The sequence below is a fragment of the Halichoerus grypus genome, chromosome X, assembly GCF_964656455.1.
Source record: "Halichoerus grypus chromosome X, mHalGry1.hap1.1, whole genome shotgun sequence".
In the NCBI taxonomy this organism is placed as follows: Eukaryota; Metazoa; Chordata; class Mammalia; order Carnivora; family Phocidae; genus Halichoerus; species Halichoerus grypus.
This window is the reverse complement of record NC_135727.1, coordinates 123,086,050-123,108,830: the sequence shown is the minus strand read 5'-3', so window position 1 is coordinate 123,108,830 and position 22,781 is coordinate 123,086,050. Positions and strand designations below refer to the sequence as shown.

The following is a 22,781-nucleotide window of genomic DNA, read 5'->3' as shown; positions in this document are numbered from 1 at the left end:
TGGGGTATACAATTCTGTGACATTTAAGTACATTCAGAACATTGTACAACCATTAACCACTCTCCATTTCTAGAACTTTATCATCATGCCCAACAGAAACTCTGTACCCGTTAAAAAATAATTTCCCATCCCCCCCCACCCCCCGGTAAGCTCTGTTTTACTTTCTGTCGCTATGAATCTGCCTATTGTAGATATCTCATATAAGTGAAATCATAAAGTATTTGTTCTGTGTATAGCTTATTTCACTTAGCATGATGTCCTCAACGTTTCTTCCATGGCGTGGTATATATAGCAGTTTCGTTCCTTTTCAAGGCCGAATAATGTTCCATTGTACATAATCCATTTTATGGATAGCCCTCATTTGTTGAACCATTCATCTGTCAATGGAAATGAGGGTTGTCTGCACCTTTTGGGTCTCATGAATAATGTTGCTGTGACCAGTGCTTTATAAGTATCTGTATGGGTCCCTGCTTGCAATTCTTGTGGGTATATACCTAGCAGTGTAATCACTGGATCATAAGATAGTTCTGTGTTTACGTTTCGGAGGAACCACCAAAGAATTGTGGAGGCATCAGTGGCTATAGGTCTCTGGTTTTTCGCGATGGTATGAGATGAGTCTTCCTATTGCACTTAGCAAAAAAGCAAGGATCTACCCTGCTTTCTTTTACAACCTATGTGGAATATTCTTAAGTATGAGAATTTTCAAAGTAAATTCTAGATCAGTAAGCATGTTTGATCCTAAGCTAATACAGTTGAGTTGAGACTGGATGCCAAGGGAAGCATTTTTCAGACTACAGGCTGCATTTCTTTGTTCTCGTCAATCTGACTGTGGACTGATAAGCAGACAGGGTCACTATGAGGTGGGGGATCATGTTTATAAAGATAAAAATCTTTGAAGATTGCTTTTGGGGGGGCACCTGGGTGGCTCAGTCGTTAAGCGTCTGCCTTCGGCTCAGGTCATGATCCCAGGGTCCTGGGATCGAGCCCTGCATCGGGCTCCCTGCACTGCAGGAAGCCTGCTTCTCCCTCTCCCACTCCCCCGGCTTGTGTTCCCTCTCTCGCTGTGTCTCTCTCTGTCAAATGAATAAATAAATAAATCTTTTAAAAAAAAGAGAGAGAAGATTGTTTATGGGGATTTGGTCTCTGCACAGCCCAGCACCTCCAGGTGATTATGGGAAGCTATCTATGCAAAAAACATATGAATGTTTTGGTCAGATTTCCAGTCTTTGCGGCCCAAATCTCTCCTCTTTCTTGAATTTCCTGCAAAGGGGAGAGCAGTACTCTTCAGAGTACAATTTGTTCCTGAGGGCCTGGCCTTCGGGAAGTTTCAAGTTGCCCATGAACATGGCCCACTACAGGGAGCCTGTGTGCAGTGGTCCTCTGGCTCTTCGAGGCTTTCTTGAGGATGTGCTACCATAGAAACTACACTGGAATTGGCCGTGGGAGTAGAATCTCCCAGAAAGCACAAAGACTGGAAGAAAGACCAACAGTTTTGCTTATACCCTAGATTCTGAGTTGTTCATTTCGTACGGTTTCCCCGAGTGCTTTATAATGCTGAAAAGATGATATTTTGTCATATTACATTGTGCTATCCATTTTGTAACATCGTTATGAATTCATGTAATTGGCTCAGTTGAGGTGGCCTAGATGCTTTGACTCAAAACAATAAGAATGTACTTTCTAAAAGATTCAGATTATAAATTTATGGAGGTGTATTGTAGACTTTTCCAAGGAAAATGCATTTTTCTTTTTCCTCGTTGGATTTGGGCTCCCGTGCATTCCAAACCAGTTGATCAATAATAGATGGAAACCCAAACCAAGGCCTGTTGGTTGTAGATGCCAGGAATCCCAGCTAGCCCTAGCCACATGCATTTCCCTTCATGTCCTTGATATTTTTAAGGGCAAGCCCACCTGTGAATGTACCATTTACACTGGCCTCCTGCCAGCTGTTATAACCTGTAAGAGTAAATCAGCAACTTCATAGAGAAAGCTGCACTGATTACTAAATAGCAGCATTAAAAACCAATGTCCCCAGTGTCACTCTTCCCAAGCCGTAAGGTGTAGAGAGAGGGCGCGCACGTGCTCTTGCACCCAAGCTGGGAGGGGGGCGGAGGGAGCCAGAGAGAATCTCAAGCAGGCTCCCTGCTGAGTCCAGAGCCCAACACCAGGCTCCACTTCAGGATCCCGAGATCATGACCTGAGCAGAAATCAAGAGTTGGCCTCTCAACCTACTGAGCCACCCAGGTGCCCCCAAATCTGTAGGGTTTTTTTACTGGAAAAGTAAGTTTCCACAGCGCTCTCAGACTCATTGTTATCAGATGTGAAGAACAGTACTTATTTCAAAAGTGTTTGTTCTTTATCGCCAGTGGGTTTTATAAATGAGAATCATTCTGATAGTGTTGTTTTCTTATCTACTGAGTACTCTCCATTACAAAGAAATACTCTAATTACTCAAGTTTCTGTCGAGCTCTGATTTGCAGTGTGGAGTATATCTCTACTCATTAGTTTTGTGAGTTAAAAGAACAATTTGAAAATTAAGCTGTGACTAGTAATTAGCACCTTTGCATTTAATTTCTCACTCTTCTACATATTCTCTTTGAAAGATGTTAGATGTCTTCTTTTTTTATCTTGTCTTAGGATCCAAATGATATCCCAAATCAGACAATTGGTTTTGATGGTGGTACAACTACTTTCAAGTTATTAATGAAGCTATGGGAAGATCCAGGCTTCCCATGTTCAAAGTTAGAGTCTTCTAGCTCAATAATGAGCTAATTCTATCTTGATGAGTCCTTCAGAACACAGCCCACAGTAGTTAAATGTGGTCAAATTTCATGTTCCTTTTCCCATCCCCAATTATTTAGAGTGGAACCAATACCTTATATTTTATAAGAAAACTGGTAATGCATAGGGTTAAAAAATTTTAATGCCATTATGCACATATTAATGTACATTTGTATAGCATTATGTAGACAATAGACTACTGGTTATCAGTGTTTGCTGCACTTTGAAATAGGTTCAGGAACTGTAAAATCCTGATGTCTGGTTGTCATAGTCTGCTGGGGGTTTATAATAATCTATGAAAGACTGGGTGGCTGAAATACAGAACTTTATTTCTCACAGTTCTAGAGTCTGAGAAATCAACGATCAGTGTGCTAGCAAGGCCGGATTCTTGGTGAAGGCCCTCTTCTTGGCTTGGGATAGTTGTCTTTTCTCTGTACCCTGACATGACAAAGAGAGAGGGATCCTATCTCTATGTCTCTTCTTATAAGTTCCCTAATTTTATCATGCAAGCTCTACCCTCATGACCTAATTACCCCCCAACTGCCCCACCTCCCAAATACCATCATACTGGGGATTAGGGTTTCAACAAATGGATTTTAGAGGAACACACACATACTCTGGATCTTGGGTAGAGCCAAGAAATAGTTTCAGAAGCTCCCCAGGTGATTCTAATGCACAGGACGGGTGGCTGCCCTACAACATTATTTAATTGATGAATATTGTTCCCATTTCCAGATGAGAAAAGCGAGACTCAGACTCATCAGATGGCTTTCCAAATGTTTACACGTGTACCTAGTCACAAGACATCGTATATTCAAATATACCAAACTCCGCATTAGGAAAGGACAGGTTTTGTTGCTATTGTCAGAAAAGTATGAAATACATTTGTTTGAGCAACAGAGAATATTGTTTACGAAACATGGGAGATGTAGAAGAAGAGTTTGTCAGTTTCATATTATTACCGTGTAAGCAGGGGAAGTGAGAGAGTTGGACAGGAAGAGAGAAACTGGAATGGAAGGAATGGACTCTCAGGAAAGAGTGTCCTGTTAAGAAATGGGTGAGAAAGGGAGAAATGGAAGGAAAGAGAAAGTAAGAACTATAGAGAGTTTGATGCGCTCTGTGATGTTTGCTGTAAGAACAGTATGAAGAAATAACAGATGTCGGGGGGCGCCTGGGTGGCTCAGTCCTTAAGTGTCTGCCTTCAGCTCAGGTCATGATCCCAAGGTCCTGGGATCAAGCCCCGCATCAGGCTCCCTGCTCAGCGGGAAGTCTGCTTCTCCTTCTCCCACTCCCCCTGCTGTGTTCCCTCTCTCGCTGTGTCTCTCTGTGCCATATAAATAAATAAAGTCTTTAAAAAAAAAAATAACAGATGTCGGTGTGGTTGTGGATCTAGATGCATAAAGCTTAGATATAGTTGTAGATAGAAATATAGATATTAACATAGCTCTTGGTTCAGATACAGATGTAGTTGTGGATATAGTTATAAATGGATATAGAATATAGATATAGATGACCCATATATGTGCGTATAGAGAAGTGTAGATGGAGGCGTATAACCTTGTCTGCCCAGGAGAGTCCTGGTTTATGAGTATTGTTCTGACATAATTAGACAGCACCTCCTTTTGCTCTTAATGTGATCTGATATGGATAAAGCAAGCTTAGAAAATTCTTGCGAGACCAAAGGTTTCATTAAACCTTGACAAGTGACCTGGGAGATGGTGAGCTACATTGAGGAATCTACTTTTTGGGGAAAAGGTGAGGTTCCCCAGAAGTGGGGATTGCCACATCCTCTGTAGAGTCAGACTAGCGTTTCTTCCACATCATCAGACTATAAAGCCCCGGTTGTTTTGGCTTTGTATTGGAGTCTAATGTGTTGGACTTAATGCTAAGTCCCTTGTATTCCATAGCCTTAATCACCGCCCCTGCGATCACGCAGCCATACCCTCTCACCTCCTTTCCCCGGCTTGCCCTCCCCATTCAGCATCCTTTAGAAATGGCCCCATCCGCCTGGTCGTCTGGTCATGTGCTTCTTTTAAAAGCACTCCTTGGCCCACCCAACATACATCCACCAAACATTTATTGAACATTAGTATATGCTGAAGATACCAAGATCACTAAGACAATTTCTTACCTTCCGTGATCTTAGAGGATGGTGGAAGTGATGGTCCTGCCGTCATACTCAACTGTGCAAGATCTGTTTAACTTCCTTAGAGACATATAATACGTGTCATAGAGAATAGGGAACTCTGTGTGCTCCTAATATCCCATTTTTTTCATTAAACGGAGTAAAAACACTCTTGTTGGACTGTGAGAGTGGGAAGGGTTAATACAAAAAAAAAAAGTCCTTCATAAATCTGGAACTTTGGCTTTTGAAGATTGAAAGGAAAATTAAAACATGGTCAAAATTAATATTAGAACACTCGTTGGCAAGATAGATGTTTATGAAGAGCCAGCCCAGTTGGAGTCTGGGGATAGCAATCGGGGGTGGGAAAGGAGACTGGAGGGTCATTGCAAAAATACATGCCCTGATTTTTCAAGTTCTGCATTTGAGAGGCTTCCTTTTCTTCATCATCTTCTTCTTTTTTTTTTTTTTTTCTCCTCTTCTTTTTTGGCCTGTTGGATTTCTGGCTACCTTCCCCCTGTAAGCCTACAAAAAGTAGCCCTGCATGCTTATTGGACAAGACACACTGTTCTTTTATTCTGCCAGCAATTCCCATGGTGGGCAATTAAGCCGAGTCACTATCTTCTGTAATGCAGGAGAGTTCAGTCCCGAAACCTGAATAGTGGAGATTCGTAATGAGGTGTGGAAACTTCCACTTTGTTCTCCAGGATGGACATTGCCCATCGTGGGACAAGTTTAGCCATTCCCCTCTGCCAGTCAGTTCAGTGGTCAGTGTGAAAGGTATTTTTGACTTACCTAGTTCCAGAAAAGAATCATCTGAGGAAATGCAAGCAGCTTGTGTGTCCCACCTCCCTGTTTTGTTAACCACAAGCATAATTGTCAAGTCACGTGATAGGAGTCTGTCATCATGGGAAATAGAAAGAGCAAATCCTTACTTCATCCTTAAGTTTGAGGCCGAGTAGTTCCCCTGGGCTTTACCTAGTATGTCCCCAAGAGGGCAAAAGCAACTGATTGTCCTCAAGCACTGTATGGCACTTTTAAGGTTATTCTTGGGGCGTTTTTTCCCTTTATTTTTACCCCAAGATTTCAGAAGAGAGTCTGGCTCACATTCTGTGGGTAGGTTCCTTCATTTGTTCTCTTTCATGAGTTCTTTTAATCTTTTCCTTCTCTAAAAATTTAAAGTTGTAAAGTAGAATTTGGATATTGTGGTAGCACCCACCATCCCCTGTAAAATTTTCATATTTGAAATGGACGTCAATTTCCCACTTCATTAATCCGACATTATTAATAGACATCCAACAAAGGACAAATGGATCTGAGTGATTACATAGGTTGTTACCTTTTGATTCTGGGAATGAAACACACAAGTTTTCTTTGTGTGTGTGGAAAGGTGTGCCAAGGATGGAAATAGGAGAGATTTATCTGCGTTGGGTTGCTATATTATTTTGTGACCTTTTAACTGTTAAAAGAGTTACAAATTGGCATGATGTTAGAAAAGAGGCAGTTTGCCTCCCTTTTTTGGTGTTTGTGATGAAGAGTTCTTAAATAAAACATATTGCTTCCGAGTATACACAATGAATTCTTCATAAAATGCAAATAATTGCCTCATGACAAAAGCAAATGCCATTGAGTTAAGTGAATTCCTGAGGAGCCCAAGCATCCAATTAAGCGAGGGAGGTATATTATAATTTTGGAATTGGAGGAACAAAGTAAAAGTGATAATATCATTACATGCAATGAAAGGTAATTATGTCCTGTCAACGCACAAGCTTCCCTGGCTGAACATTAGGGGCTGTTTATTCCCTTCATTGAAGCAGATTTGTTTTCTTTCTAATCTGACAAAGCACCTATCTGCTGAGTTAATAATTACTGCTCCCAGCTGGAAGGTAAGTCTGCAGAGTTGATGGAAGGGCTTTGAAAAGTAAGGCTTTGGAATGACTCTGTCATTTCTAACTTGGCATACGGCGGAAAGGGGCTGTGCTACGCAGTCTCCCCGCGAGCAGAGTCTGTTTCCAGCTTCTTGTGCGTTCGTTCTCGAGCTGTTGCTGCTTAGTCTGTCCATCTCTCTTGCATAAATCCCTCAAACCCCTGGCTTCTTTTGTTCAGGAAGCCAACGTAGCTGAAGGTTTTGTAATTAACCTGAATTTCCTTGGGCCACTTACTGACAAAGAGTTGGGACATGCACGTCAAAGAGAGCTGTGGACAGCAGGTTAGGTGGTGATCAGGACTGGTTCTTTCTTCTCCTTATTATTATTATTTTTTTTTTTTTTTTTTTTTTTTGCAGCCTCTAGGGATGTACCCAAAGTGGGTCACAAAGGCCATTCGGGATCACAGGGACAGCCAAACTGTGAAAAGCAGAAGCACCTGGGTGACCAGGTTTCTGTCACAGCCTGTAATTGAAATGCTAGCTTGAGGCTGTTACCACCTCTTGATTCTTTTGAGTGGCCTTTGGAGCTCTTCTTTCTGGCTTGAGCCAACCCTCGCAGAGAGCAATTTTGATGTCCTCACCTAAGGCTGGGGCACAGGCAGGGAATTCTGGCCGGTGCCAAATGCCAACTGGCCGGTGTGGGTGTTGTTGCCAAATAAATCAGTTGAACTTAAGAGGACATGGTATCACGTTTGTGGCAGGTGTCTTTTCATGACTGTCTGCACCCCTGCATCAGAGAAGAGGAGGGCTGGATATACAGTGCCTTGCTGTGGTCCCCCGGGGGTCGGGAACCATGCTCCCTGCCAAGCCCTTGTCCTCTCTAGCCTCTCAAAGCCTGAATAAATCCTTGTTAGCAATGGCCGTTTTCTGTAGAGGAGTCTCTTCCATTGCAAAGCTGATGAGAAGGGGCATTGCTTTATTGCGCCAGCAGACACACAGATCAGCCTGAGTCACGAGTAGGCAGGTCACTCCGTTGTTTTCGTGGAGTGTGTCGCTCAGCTGCTCCAGGAGCTCGAGGTTGGCAATAGCATCTCAGATGGTGGTGGCTGGGAGAGACTCTCTAAGAAGACTAGTTGATCTTAAAGGATGCTGGTCAGTACACGGGGCCAACCCCTTAATTGTCCACACCCATTGCAAAATGAAAACAAGAGTCCCCTTCCTCAAAGAGCCAGATAAACGTACTAAAATCTACAGGGTTTCCCTTCCTTTTGTGGTCTATCAATATTTCATAATTTTTTATTTGCCATTTACCACCATTCTCATTAAGTTAAAATTAAAAGTTTTAATTTATTAGCATGAATATTACTGATGATCCTTCTATGGTGCAAAGTGAGCTTTATATGCAAATATGAGAGCTTGCACTCGTATGAGAATCAGTGAAATTACACAATTTGTATTTCATAGCTTATACATTTACGCATATTTCATTCCAACCCAGAAAGTCGAAATGGTACACAAAATTAATTTAACGGTTTTTATTTTACTTCTCAGTGTGAGGACACTCTACCAAAGCTCCCTACTTTTGGCTTGCTGTTGAGCATAATAAAATTGAAAAGGAAAAGGTCCTATCTTTCCCTTTCCTTCTCTATCATCATTTTCAGTAGGTTGACGGCCAATACAGGGAAAGAAGACAAGTCAGAAAGGATATGACAGGATTGCTCGTTCACTCACATTTCTTTTTTTTTTTTTTTTTTTTTTAGATTTTATTTATTTATTTGATAGAGACACAGCAAGAGAGGGAACACAATCAGGGGGAGTGGGAGAGAGAGAAGCAGGCTTCCCGCTGAGCGGGGAGCCCGATGTGGGGCTCGATCCCAGGACCCTGGGACCATGACCTGAGCCGAAGGCAGACGCTTAACGACTGAGCCACCCAGGTGCCCCTCACTCACATTTCTTAGAAGACTATAACTGCTAAAGACTGATTAGCCTTCAGCCCTCACCTCCCAATCTCACCTCCTGATTTTTTTTCTTATAATTTTTTTCATGTGGCATTTTCAATAAAGGCCTAGCAAAGAGGACAGATTGCTTCTAGCTCTTGACTCTCTCAGAAAGTCATCTCTTTGCCCTGTTATGGATGGGTTTTCTCACCAAAAGATACACACTTTTCTCCTCCACTCTTAGCCTTTATTTCAGCAAACTTTTTCTGTAAGAGGTCATATAGTAAATATTCTCGACTTTGGAAGTAATGTGGTCTCTGTCACAACTCAAAGCAATTGACATAATCATGGCAACTCTGCCATTGTAGTGTGAATGCAGCCGTAGGAAATATGTAAATAAATGGATGTGGTTGTATTCTAATGAAACTTTATTTACAAGAAGAAACCAGGGGCCACCTTTGTCCTATGGGATGTAATTGTTTTCCAAACCTTACTCTAGAATATCTTGCATTTGACCCCATTCTTGTATTTCTAATTCACTCTCTGATAAATTTATAAAACCCTCCCATTAGATGGGAAGTTGCCATTTATTTTATGTATGATGGAAATTATCGTAGACATTGGAAAGTGTCTTTTCTGAGGTTGTACTATGAGCAATGCCAACTTCTGTGGTATGTGTACTGTCAGTGGGAACTTCTTGCACAGCTCTAACAACCACTGCCTACCTCTAAAGAGTGTTGTAGGGTTCACATCATCAAAATTCAACAGAGAAGTAAAACCTTCACTGTGAGAATATCATGACTCCCTCCTTCCCGGTGATGGGGACTGGGGGAGAGGAGTCTGCTGATGACAGGGTTTGCAGCTGCTCCCACCACCACCCAGCACCTTTGTGGGAGGGGTTGAACGGGGAGCAACAATAGCAGCATAAAACCTAGTCACAATGGAATGCCAAATGCAAGTGCAAATAATTATTAGGGATGTGAAAATTACATAGCAACTTGTTGTCACCAGTGGTCTACAGAGAAACAGCCCTATTGTACTTTGAAGAAGTTAATTGTCCATAGTGTTTTTGAAGTAATACTGCTCATTTTACTTGAGGAATTTTATACAGCTCCCAAATAAAAGTCCCCGATTCATTTCTGGTGATGTTCTGTTCTAAGTTATTCTCTTGGCTCCTGTGATACCACCCCCTTCTTATTCTCCAAACTCACTCCTTCTCTTGTCTCCTCAGCTAGTTCTTATTTTTTAGTTTAATGATTAAAGTTCAGTTTCCCACATTATTAAGCCTACATTTCTACTTAGATCTTATAAAAAATTAAATGGATTTGTTAATTTCATTATATTGCTATCATTTAATTTCAGTCCAAAAATTCCTGGAAACTCATGACTGTTCCTCTACAGGAGATTAATCAGGGTTGTTTTCACTGCATTCTGGGCAATAGTAGATGGTTAATAAATATTTGTTATAAAAATGTTTAGGTGTATATATATATAGAGAGAGAGAGAGAGATGGATGTAGATGGATGATGAATTAATGGATACATGAATAGAACTATTTCTGAAGCACTACGTTCAGTAAATTGTTAGAAAAAATGATGATCGATAAGTCAGTGAATTAACATAATCTCCTGTTAACTTTCTGCTTTAGGAATTTCACTAACAGAATTTGAGCACATTGATAAAGCATTTATTTCCTAATAAAACCTTGAGACCTTGAAAAATCTTCACGTCCTTGTCACTGATTCATAGCTTATTGTGCTTGCTTATAGGATAGTCAAAATTCAGAATGTAATGAAGGTGAATTTCTGGGGTACTGTAATTACACTGTAAAGCACAGAAATTGGGTGGTAAGAACTAAAAACTCTTGGGCTAGGATCCCAGCTCTTCTCAGTACTAGTTTTTATTTGCCATTTACCACCATTCTCATTAAGTTAAAATTAAAAGTTTTAATTTATTAGCATGAATATTACTGATGATCCTTCTATGGTGCAAAGTGAGCTTTATATGCAAATATGAGAGCTTGCACTTATATGCAAATCAGTGAAATACACAATTTGTGTTTCATAGCTTATACATTTACGTGTATTTCATTCCAACCCAGAAAGTTGAAATGGTACACAAAATTAATTTAACGGTTTTTATTTTACTTCTCAGTGTGAGGACACTCTACCAAAGCTCCCTACTTTTGGCTTGCTGTTGAGCATAATAAAATTGAAAGGAAAAGGTCCTATCTTTCCCTTTCCTTCTCTATCATAATTTTGAGTAGGTTGACGGCCAATACAGGGTATTGTATGTAATGGTGGGTAATCTTGGATACTACTGTGGGCCTGACCTCACTTTTATCATTATAAAATAGTGTATTTGCACTAGAAAGCAGTATCATTTGGTAATCTAGCGAGTTACAAACAACAGAAAATTCTTAACAAATTTGGCTTAACCATGAAACTAATTTTTTGGTTTATATCACTCCAGTGTAGTGGTAAAATGCTCATAGCCTAGACGAGCCTAAGAAGGTAGGAGTACTAAATGTGATATATAATATCCTGGATGGCATTCTAGAACAGATAAACGACATTAGGTTAAAACCTAAGGAAATCAGAGTGAAATATAAACTTTAATTACTAATTATGTATCAGTATTGGTTCACTGATTGTGACAAATTTACCATGCTACCGTAAAATGTTAACATTAGTCAAACTGAGTGCCAGATGAATGGGAACTCTGTAGTTTTCTATAACTGTACAAATGTTCTAAAATAATTTGGATATAAGAAATACTCAAAGTGGCGGGATATCAGCAAGATAACGGTCCAAGAAGATTTGTAATTTCACTCTCCCACATAGACACTGTGTTTCTATATGGAGCAATATACCTTTGTGAGAGTTCTAGAGACCAATTAAGAAGTAGTAGTACCCTAACCAATGTAAAACAAAGAAAGAATTCCAGTAACCGTGTCGGTTAAATTCTTGTTGTTTTACATCCTTGGCCGTGTTCCTCCCCCTATGTGACCTACCATGATGCAACCAGGAAGAGACCTCCTACACCAAAGATTCTTGTTCAGGACACAAACAATAGAGCATATCATGCATCCAATGTTCTAGCTAGCTTGGGCGCTCCCTCAGGGACTGTAATCTGTCTTACCTGTCGTGGAGTGCTGATTGGACTGAAAGTGTTGTTTGGAAGCTGCTGACACCAGATGCTATCACTATGGCATCTTATTAGAGCTACAGTTCCAGTGGCTGGTGTCAGGAGGAGCAAGAGACCATGGGCTTCTGAGAAGTGGTAGGAATAAGCCGCCCACTGAATTTTAAATGACTAAAATCATATGCACAAATCCAGAGAAGAAACATCCTCAGAAAATGTTTAAAACATCCTAGGATCTCTATCTGGGCTGATCAGTGAAGTATTTCTCTAAATAATACCAGTGTATAAAGGCTGGAAGAGATTTTTTTTTCTCAAATGCCCAAGTTCAACAACAACAAAAAATTGTGGTATACTAAAAAACAAGGAAACGTGGGCCAAGCAAAGCAACAAAATTAAATGCTTGAAATGGACTCTAATGTAATACACATCCATGTGCATGGCTTTGTTTCACATGTCAAAAGACCAGTCATGAAAATGTTCAATGAGCTAAATGAGAACAGAGTTAGCAACTAAACGAAATAAGGAAAACAATGCATGAACAAAATGAGAATTTCAATAAGGAGATATAAACTATAAAACACCCCAAATGGAGGGGCGCCTGTGTGGCTCAGTCGTTAAGCGTCTGCCTTCGGCTCAGGTCATGATCCCGGGGTCTGGGATCGGGCCCCGCATTGGGCTCTCCGCTCCGCGGGAAGCCTCCTTCTCCCTCTCCTACTCCCCCTGCTTGTGTTCCCTCTCTCTGTGTCTCTCTCTCTCTGTCAAATAAATAAATAAAATATTTAAAAAAAAAAACAAAACACCCCAAATGGAAATTCTGGTGTTGAAATGAAAGGTACGCTAGAGGAGTTTACAGCAGACTTGATAAGGCAGAAAAAAAAACTGCATGAAATTGAAGACAGGTCATTTGAAGTGGTGAAGTCAAAGGAGCAAAAAGAAAAGTAGTAGGAAGAAAAATGAAGAGAGCCTTAGAGACCGTGGGACACGAATCAACATTATACGCATTAGGGAAGGCCAAAAAGAGAAGAGGGTCAGAACTGGGCATAAACATTCTTTGAACAAGTAACCATGGAAACTTCCCAAATTTGAGGAAAGAAATATACACAGTAATTGAAGAAACTAAACTCAAATAACGTAATTCAGGATAAATCCAAAAAGACACACAGCCAGTCAGATGATAATCAAACTGTAAAAGTTGAAGGCAAAGAGAAAATCTTTGACTGGAAGAGAAAAACAACCCATTACATACAAGGGAGTTTATATAAGGTTATGAGTGGATTTCTTTGCAAAAACATTGTAGACTACAACAAGTGAGATGATATATTCAGATTGCTGGAAAAAAATAATTTTCAACCAAGAATAATATATCCAGGAAAACTGTCCTTCATAAATGAAGAAATTAAGACATTCTAAGAAAAATTCTTTAAGAAATGGTAAAAGGAGTCCTTTAACGTGAAAGGAAAGGATGCTATACCTTAATGCAAAGTCAAATGAAATTATAAAGTTCTCCAATACAGCTAAGTATGTTGACATAAATAGCTTCCTCTATTAATAGAATCTTCATGGATCAGTTCAGTTTTAATTCCTACATAGGATTTAAATGATAAAAACATTGAAAAATAACATAAATCATGAAAATGAGTATACAGTATTTAAAGATGTGATTTGTGACATCAGTAACATAATGTGCCAGGGGAGGGTAGAACTTTTTGAGTGGTTTTTATATGCAATTGAAATTAAGTTTTTATCTGTTTGAAATAGAATGGTATAATATTACAATGTTTTATGTAATTGTAATGATAGCCCACAAAGAAATTATCTATAAAATAGAAGAAAAAGGGAATGAGAAGGAAATGAAAGCATGTCAGTACAAAAAATCAATGAAACACAAAGGAAGGTGGTAATAGAAGGAAGGCTGGACAAAAGATACAATTTAAGTAGCAATAGTACGTCCTTTTATATCAGTAATTTCTTGAAGTACAAATAGATTAAACTCCCCAATCAAAACACGTATTTATTAAGAAGGTATTTTAGAAACACAGAATCTGACTATATACCATGTATAAGAAACTCACTTTTGATTTCACAACAATCAACGTGAAAGTATGGAAAAAAATTACATTTAAATGGTAACCAAAAGAGCCAAGGAGTGGCTATGCTAATATCAAACAAAATCAGTTTTATTTATTTATTTTTTGTAGATTTTTATTTATTTATTTATTTATTTATTTATTTATTTATTTGAGAGAGACAGAGAGAGTGCAAGCATGAGCAGGGGGAGAAGCAGACTCCCCGCAGGGAGCCCCACTCCGGGCTGGATCGCAGGACCCCAGTATCATGACATGAGCCGAAGGCAGTCACTTAACCGACTGAGCCACCCAGGCACCCCCCAAATCATTTTTAAATAAAAAACTATTACAAAAGACAATGCCTTAAACTTATGAGTAAGGAAAAAAAACTATTACAAAAGACAAAGAAGGATATTATATTATGATAAAATCACAGTTCACATAATCATTACAAATGAAGAAGACATAATCATTACAAATATTCATACAATGAACATACTAAGCTCCTAAATATATAAAGCAAATATTGACAGAATTCAAAAACATATAGCAACACAGTGATAGTCGGAGACTTCCAATAGCCCACTTCAATTGTGGATAAAAGAGAAAAGATAAATTAGGAACTAGACTAATTGCACCCAGAAGTCATATACAGTATACTGTACCAGATAACATCACAATATACACATTCTTCTCAAGGAGCCTTTCTAACATCATCCAAGATAGATTACACGTTAGGCCCTAAGAGAAGTCTCAGCAAATTTTAAAGTGTGAAACTATTCAAAATCTCTTTTCACATTAAACTGGAATGAAACTAGAAGTCAACAGAAGAGGGAAAAGTGGGAGACTAATGAACATGTAAAAATTAAACAATGCACTTAACCTACCAATTGGTCAAAGAAAATGTATCAAGGGAAATTATAAACTACCTTGTGAGAAATGTATATGAATACATATTAAAATTTAAGAGATGGCACTGAATTCAGACCTAAGAGGGAAATTAGTAGCTTCAAATATACAAAAGAAAACCTTCTGAAATCTAAATGCTACCTTTACACCTAAACAAATTAATCCTAAATCTAGCAAAAGGAAGGAAATAATAAAGATGAGTACACAAATTAATGAAATGGAAAATTGTAAAGCAGGAGACAAAATTCAATAAAACCAAAGTTGTGATTTTTTTTAAAAGATCAAAATCATTGGCAAGCTATTATCTAGTTTAAGAAAAAGGAGAGAAGCCTTCAATATCTAAACTCAGAAATGAAAGAAGTTTCATTAGAATCATTGTCACAGAAATGAAAAGGAATATTAGAGAATACTTTAAACAAATGTATGGCAACAAATTGAATAACAGAGAAAATGGGTAAGTTCTTTAAAACACACAACCTTACCAGTACTGAATCATGAAGTAATCAAAAAATCTGAACAGAATAATTACTAGGAAGAAAATTGGATCAGTATTCGAAAACCTTTTAACAACAAAAAGTTGAGGACTGGTTGGCTTCATTGGAGACTGATACTAAACACTTAAAGAAGAAGTAACATCAATCCTCCTAAACTCTTCCAAATAATTGAATATGAGGTGGCACTCATAAGCTCTCTATGTGAGGGTCGCACTAAACTTATACAAAATCCAGACAAACACATGACTGGAAAAGGAAAATACAGACAAATATCCTTGATGAATATTGATCCCCAAATCCTCCAACAGAATACTAGCATCAGGGTGCCTGGGTGGCTCAGATGGTTAAGCGTCTGCCTTCGGCTCAGGTCATGAACCCAGGGTCCTGGGATCGAGCCCCGCATCGGGCTCCCTGCTAGGCGGGGAGCCTGCTTCTCCCTCTGCCTCTCTCTCTCTCTCTGTGACTCTCATGAATAAATAAATAAAACATTAAAAAAAAAAAAGAATACTAGCATCATAAATTCAACAGCCCCTTAATATCTTTATATATAATGAATTAGTGATATTTTTTTCTATGGGGCGCCTGGGTGGCTCAGTCGTTAAGTGTCTGCCTTGGGCTCAGGTCATGATCCCAGGGTCCTGGGGATGCAAGGATGCTTCAACATACGGAATTCAAGTAATGTGTAACTACAGCACATTCAGAGAATGAAGGGAAAATTGACATGATCATGTCGATTGAGAACAAACATATGACAATGTTCAACACTCTTTTATGATAGAAACACTCAATAAGCTTTGAATAGAACGATATGACTTCAACATAATAAAGGTCTTATGTAAAAAGCCCACATGTAACATCACTCTCAGTGGTTAAAGCCTGAAAGGTTTTACTCTACCATCAGGAACAAGAAAACATGTCTGCTCTCAATGCTTCTGGTCATCATCGTATTGGAAATCCCAGCCAGAGTCATTGGCCAAGAGAAAGAAACAAAAGGCTTCCCAATTGGAAAAAAGAAATAAAATTATCTCTGTTCAGATTATATGATGTCATATTGAGAAAATACTAAAGATTCTACACACAGAAAAAAAAAAGTATAAGAAGAAAAAATAATAATAAAGCTAGAACCAGTAAATATATTCATTAAAGTTGCATGTTATAAGATCCACATAGAACAATCTGTTATGTTTTTATACCCATTTAATGAACAATTGCATAAGGAAGTTAAAAACAATAATTCTATTTACAACTGCATCAAAAAAAATAAAATATTTTTAGAATGGATCTAACCAAGTAGGTGAAAACCATGTATACTGTAAACTACAAAACATTGCTGAAAGAAATTAAGGAAGACACAAATAAATGCAAAGATGACGTAGGTTCATGAATTGGCACACATGATATTAAGATGTTAATAATACCCAAAGTGATCTACAGATTTAAATCAATCCCTGTCAACATTCCCATGGCATTTTTGCAGAAATAGAAAAATATCCTAGGGTTAATGGAAAAATACCATCCTAGGGGTACCTGGCTGGCTCAGTCAGTAGAGCATGGGACTCTTTTTTTTTTTTTTTTAAGATTTTATTTATTTATTTGACAGAGAGAGACACGGCGAGAGAGGGAACACAAGCAGGGGGAGTGGGAGAGGGAGAAGCAGGCTTCCCGCCTAGCAGGGAGCCCGATGTGGGGCTCGATCCCAGGACCCTGGGATCATGACCTGAGCCGAAGGCAGACGCTTGACGACTGAGCCACCCAGGCGCCCCATAGAGCCTGGGACTCTTCATCTCAGGGTCATGAGTTCAAACCCCAAGTTGGGCACAGAGATTACAAAAAAGCAAAAATATCCTAAAATTCATATATAATCTCAATAAACCCTGAATAGTAAAAATTTTTCAAAAAAGCAGTAGACAGCTGTAGTAATCACTCTTCCTGATTTCAAAACTCATTATATTATAAAGATAAAGGAATGAAAACAGTATGGTACTAGTATCAATATAGGCTTATAAACCAATGAAATAGAAAAGTAATAAATGGGGTCGCCTGGGTGGCTCAATCCTTTAAGCATCTGCCTTTGGCTCAGGTCATGGTCGCAGGGTCCTGGGATCGAGCTCCACATCAAGCTCCCTGCTCAGTGGGGAGTCTGCTTCTCTCTCTCCCTACTCTTGCTCTCTATTTCTCTCTCTCAACTAAATAAATAAAATCTTGAAAAGAAAAGAAATAAACCTTTATGTATTGAGCTAAATGATTTTTGACAGGGGTACCAAGATCACTCAATGGGGAAAGGACAGAATTCTACATATGGTGTTGAAAAATTGGATTCCCACAGAGAAAATAATGAATTTTCAACCTGATCTTAAACCATATATAAAAATTAAAAAATAAGTTAAAGACCTGAACTAAAGATGGAAAAGTATAAACTTCCAGAAGAATATCTCTATAATATTGGATTAGGCAATGATTTCTTAGATATGAACACCAAAGGCATAGACAACACACGTTGAAAAACAGAGAAATTGGACTACGTCACACTTAAAATCTTTTGTGCATCAAACGACAGTAATAACATAGTGAACAGATGACCTAAGGCATGGCAGAAAGTATTTATAAATAAAACCAAAAAATTTTGTCAGTAAATTTGGTAAATGGGCAAAGACTTAACATTTCTCCACAGATGATATATGAATGGCCCAAACAATCATATTAAAATATGGTAAGTATCACTACTAATTAGGAATATGTAAACCAAATCCACAATTAGTTATCACATTCATTAGGGTGATTATTATCAAGAAAACAAATATAAGAATTGTTGGCAAGGATGTGGAAAAAAAGGGAATCCTTGTACATTGTTGCTAGTATTGTAAAATGGTGCAACCACTACGAAATACAGTATATTGATTCCTTAAATAATTAAGAGTAGAAGTAATGTATGATCTAGCAATCCCACTTTTGGGTATATTTCCAAAAGAGTTGAAAGCAGAGTCTCAAAGATATTTTCATAGCCAAGTTCATCACAACAGCCTTCCCAATAGTCAAGAAGTGCCAACAACCCAAAAGTCCATTGATGGATGGATAGACACACAAAATATGGTAAATACTTATAGTGATATAATATGCAGCCTTTAAAAGGAAGGAAATCCTATGGCATGCTACAACATGAGAAAGAGCCTTGAGGAAATTAAGCCTGTAAAATGAGCCAGTCTTAAAAGAAAAGATACTGTAAGTTTCCACTCATAGATATATATAAATCAATTAGCGTTTACCAGTGTCTGCAGTAAGAACAGAACGTTGTTGTTTAATAAGTATAAAGTTTTTGTTCTAAACAGTATCTAGATCCTGGAAATGTTTCACAACAATGTATTTGTATATAACACTAGTGAATTGTGCACTTTAAGATGCTGAAGAGGGAACATTTTATGATACGTGTTTTTCACCATGATAAAATATGTATATATATGTGTATATATATATATACATATACATGTGTGTGTTTGTACATATATATATACAAAGTACTAGCACCAGCTTCACAACAGGTTTAAAGAGCACCCAGAGTCATCAGAGCTTTTTTCCCCATCCCTGGATTCTCTCTGTTCTGCCTTCACCCTCCAGTTTCATACCTCATGAATGCAGCCTCCCAGCATTCCCCATGTGTAGGCCACATACCCCAACTTCAACAAATCACCATGGTTGGACATATGGGAAATGTTGATTGACCTAAAACAAACAGGGCTTACCCTGAAAGTGCGAGTCGAATCAATCCTTGCCTTACCACTTGGGAGAGAGGTCGTTTTCACACCAGGCGTCAGCAAACTTTTGTATTGGGCTATATTATAAATATTTGTCCTTTGTGGGTCATATCTGGTTTCCACTGCAGCTATTAATCTCTGCAATTGTAGCATGAGAGCAGCCAGAGACCTTAAATAAGGGAATGTGGCTGCATTCCAATAAAACTTTACAGATACTCAAACTTGGATTTCATATAATTTCATCTATCATGAAATGTCATACTTACTTTGTTTTTTCTTAACCATTTAAAAATGTAAAACCGTCTTAGCTCACAGATGGCTGGTAGGATTTGGCCCACAGGCTGCAGCTTGCAGATTCCCTGTTCAAGATAATCTGTCCAAATGCCTTTTAGCTCTTGAAAGAAGGCATTTGTGTCTGAGTTGCAACAGGCATTTGGAAGGTCATGCAATCTCTTTCCCTTTCCCCTTGTGTACTGAACTGTCATAATTCCTTGGTTGCCATAAGACAACAATTTGCACATACAGGACAGTGTACTGTTAAGTATTAGAGATAATGACTCTTCTCAACTATTAATTGGAAATTAAAGAGATACCTTCAAATCTGCAGGCACGATGAATTAGGTTAAAACTTGTCATGTTGCAATGCAACTGTTCTATTTTTGTTGACTTTTACTCATGTCCTTTTGTCTAGCTTAAATACTTAGTAGACTAAAACAGTCTTCAGAAAGATCTATTTCTTAATAGCTTTATTTTCCAGTCATTGATCAGAGTGCCATTATGTAAATGATTGAAGTAAGTAGTCAAAATGTGGATTTCAAGATCTTTAGTGTCAGAGGGTGATACTGGAGAGAGAGGAATTAGAGATAGAGCTCAACAGTAAGGAACAGAGGAAGAATAAAGTCAAGGAAGCTTTTAATTTCCTACAAGGGGAGAGTTTGGCTGGATCTCTGGAGGAAGATGAAAAGAAAACAGGCTTGGGAGAAAGCAAACTTGATTGGAATAGCTTGGTGCTGTGGGAGGGCAATGATCTGTTTTAAAACTAAAATTGGCAACCGTGGAATGATTTGGTCAAATGTGTTTTGGCAGCCTTGGAATTGTTGTCCAAATACTTTAGCACATATAATGACTTTTTAAATTTGTTCACTCTTTATGACCCTCCTACTTCTAAAAAAAAATGTGAGCCTCAACTCATTTGTGGAGCTCTCAATTTGAATTAAAATTGCTTGGAATCTTGTGTACCAGCTTGTGGCATCTTTGTGATATTATTCAAGGTTTTCAGGGCCCTGTGAGGTTAGATTTCAACCGCAGTTTGGCTCTTCGGCCATGCTCCAATTGCAGGGGCCTGAGTTTCAGGTGGTTCATGCTCAAAGACACGTAATTGAGTGGCAGTCCTCTTACTAGTGGTTTCCCAGTTGTAATTTTCAAACAGGGTCAAAAGGCCACGTAGGGGGACAGGACTATGAAGAGCTAGGTGCAATTCACATGCATTGATAAGAATGCATGTATCAAATAGAGATTTAACTGTATAGCTCTTCACAAAGCTTACTTGGTTTAATACCAACACATTAATTTAGACTGCAGAATTTTATTCTAGCAATTGCTTGAACAAGAAGATTTCCCCGGGAATAGTATACAGTACCTCCTTTCAAGCTCTCTTGAGCTTCTATGATGAGATATACTCAAGGAAAGTAGAGAGTGTTAGTTTGGATCCTAAATCTAAGTGTTCCCATGATGGTTTTGCTGATTTTCTGTCTTCTCTAGCCTTTGTTGTTGTATTTTTCTTTACTTTCTTTTATTTTCTAAATTAGAGGATTCCCTCCTTGCATAGTGACACAAGTTTCGTCTTTCAGTGTGCCTTCTGGGGCGCCTGGGTGGCTCAGTCAGTTAAGCATCTGCCTTCCACACAGGTCATGATCCCAGGGTCCAGGGATCGAGCCCCTCATGGGGCTCCCTGCTCAGCGGGGAGCCTGCTTCTCCCTCTCCCTCTGCCTGCCACTCCCCCAGCTTGTGCTCTCTTTCTCTCTCTCGTCAAGTATATAAATAAAATCTTTAAAATAAATAAATAAATAAATAAATGTGTCTCCTAATAGTAGCTCCTCCCTAAATTATTCTATGACATGATTCCCTTTTAATTTATAGAGTATAAATTGAATTTGTACTCTATAATCTCATAATGACTAAGAAAGCATTTGGTTGGGGTTGGTAGAATTATAAATAAATTAAAAGTTATTAGTGTCTAAGCAAGATCCTTATGGACTCTCAGGAAAAAAAAGAGACAGTTTTAGTTTTAGTTTTATCTCCTTCTGTTCAAATAGTCTTTAGGTTTACATTACCCATATCCTTTCCAATTCTTGATTTTTGTATTCCAAATAATTGCATTTATAGGAAAGTGACTTATAAATAGTGTTCTTATTTAGTGTTTTTATTATTTGTGGAATAAAAGCTAAGATGGAGGAAATCTTGGTGGTTATGAGTGCAAGCTATGGATTTAGACTGCCTGGCTTTGAATTTTTCACTTTCTGCTCATCTGATGTTGGACAAGATACCTAATTGTTCTGTCTTCTTTTAGTCATCTGCCGAAAGGGCATAATAGTAGCTCGTATTTCATTGAATTTTAAGAGGGTTAAATGCCTTATTCATGTTATGTGTTAAGAACAGTAAATATTCAAGCATTGTTATTATTATTATTATTATTTTCATTGGTCATAGATTGAGTTGTAGAAAAAGTAAGGAAGCGCGCTCCCCATACAGACATCAAGTTAAATATCATCACTGGGAATGGTGTCTTGAGGCATATGATGTATACTTTCTTTTCTAATCCCTGTCTTTTTTAAATAAACATACTTCTAAAGAAAGCATTATATTAGTAAGGTATATTAGCATTCTACAGAAAATTAGAACCCATAGGATATATAGACAGATATAAAAAGAGGTTTGTTTTGAGTAATTGACTCATGTGATTAAGAAGACTGAGAAGTCCCATGATCTGTTATCTGCAAGCTGGAGATTCCAGAAAGCTGTGGTGTAATTTCAGTCCATGTCAAACTGCGTCAATTTTGTATGTTCCTGTCTGAGTCTGAAGGCCTGAGATTCTGGAGCACCAATTTCCTTGAACAGGAGAAGAGAGAGATGGATGTTCCAACTCAACCACAGTTAGCCAACTTGCCCATTATTCCTCTGTTTGTTCTGTTCAGGCCCTCAGGGGATTGGGATAATGCCTATCTACATTGGTTAGAGTGTTTTTGTTTATGCAGTCTCCCAATTGAAGTAGTAATCTCATCTGGAAACATCCTCAAAGACATATCTGGACGTAATGTTTTAGCAGGTATCTGGGCATGTCTTAGCCCAGTCTAGTTGACAAAAAAATGAGCAGAGCTCAAGGGAGAAACTAACAAAAATGCAATGATGGTAGAGGGCGATAATGCCCCACTTTCACCAGTGGATGGATTAAGCAGCCAGAGGATTAGTGGGGAAATAGTGGTCTTTAATAACACTGTAGACCAGGGGTACCTAACAGACATGTGTAGTGTGTTCCTTCCAGCAGCAGCAGAGTACCTGGTCTTCTCAGGCATGCATGGAGCATTTTCCAGGATGGATCAGAAGTTGGACTTCAGTACATGTCTTGACCAATTTGGGAAGATTGAAATCATATCTACTGTCTTTCCCAGACAGAGTGGTATGAAGCTAGACACCAGTAGCAGAAGGAAAATGG

The 22,781-nt window shown here is 38.6% G+C and overlaps 1 protein-coding gene across 14 annotated transcripts in view; it reads left to right on the top strand.

The window, feature by feature from the left end:
- The window catches only part of FRMPD4 (FERM and PDZ domain containing 4), an 829,477-nt gene that overhangs the window by 640,538 nt on the left and 166,158 nt on the right, over positions 1–22,781 (top strand). The gene's annotated exons all lie outside the window — the stretch shown is intronic.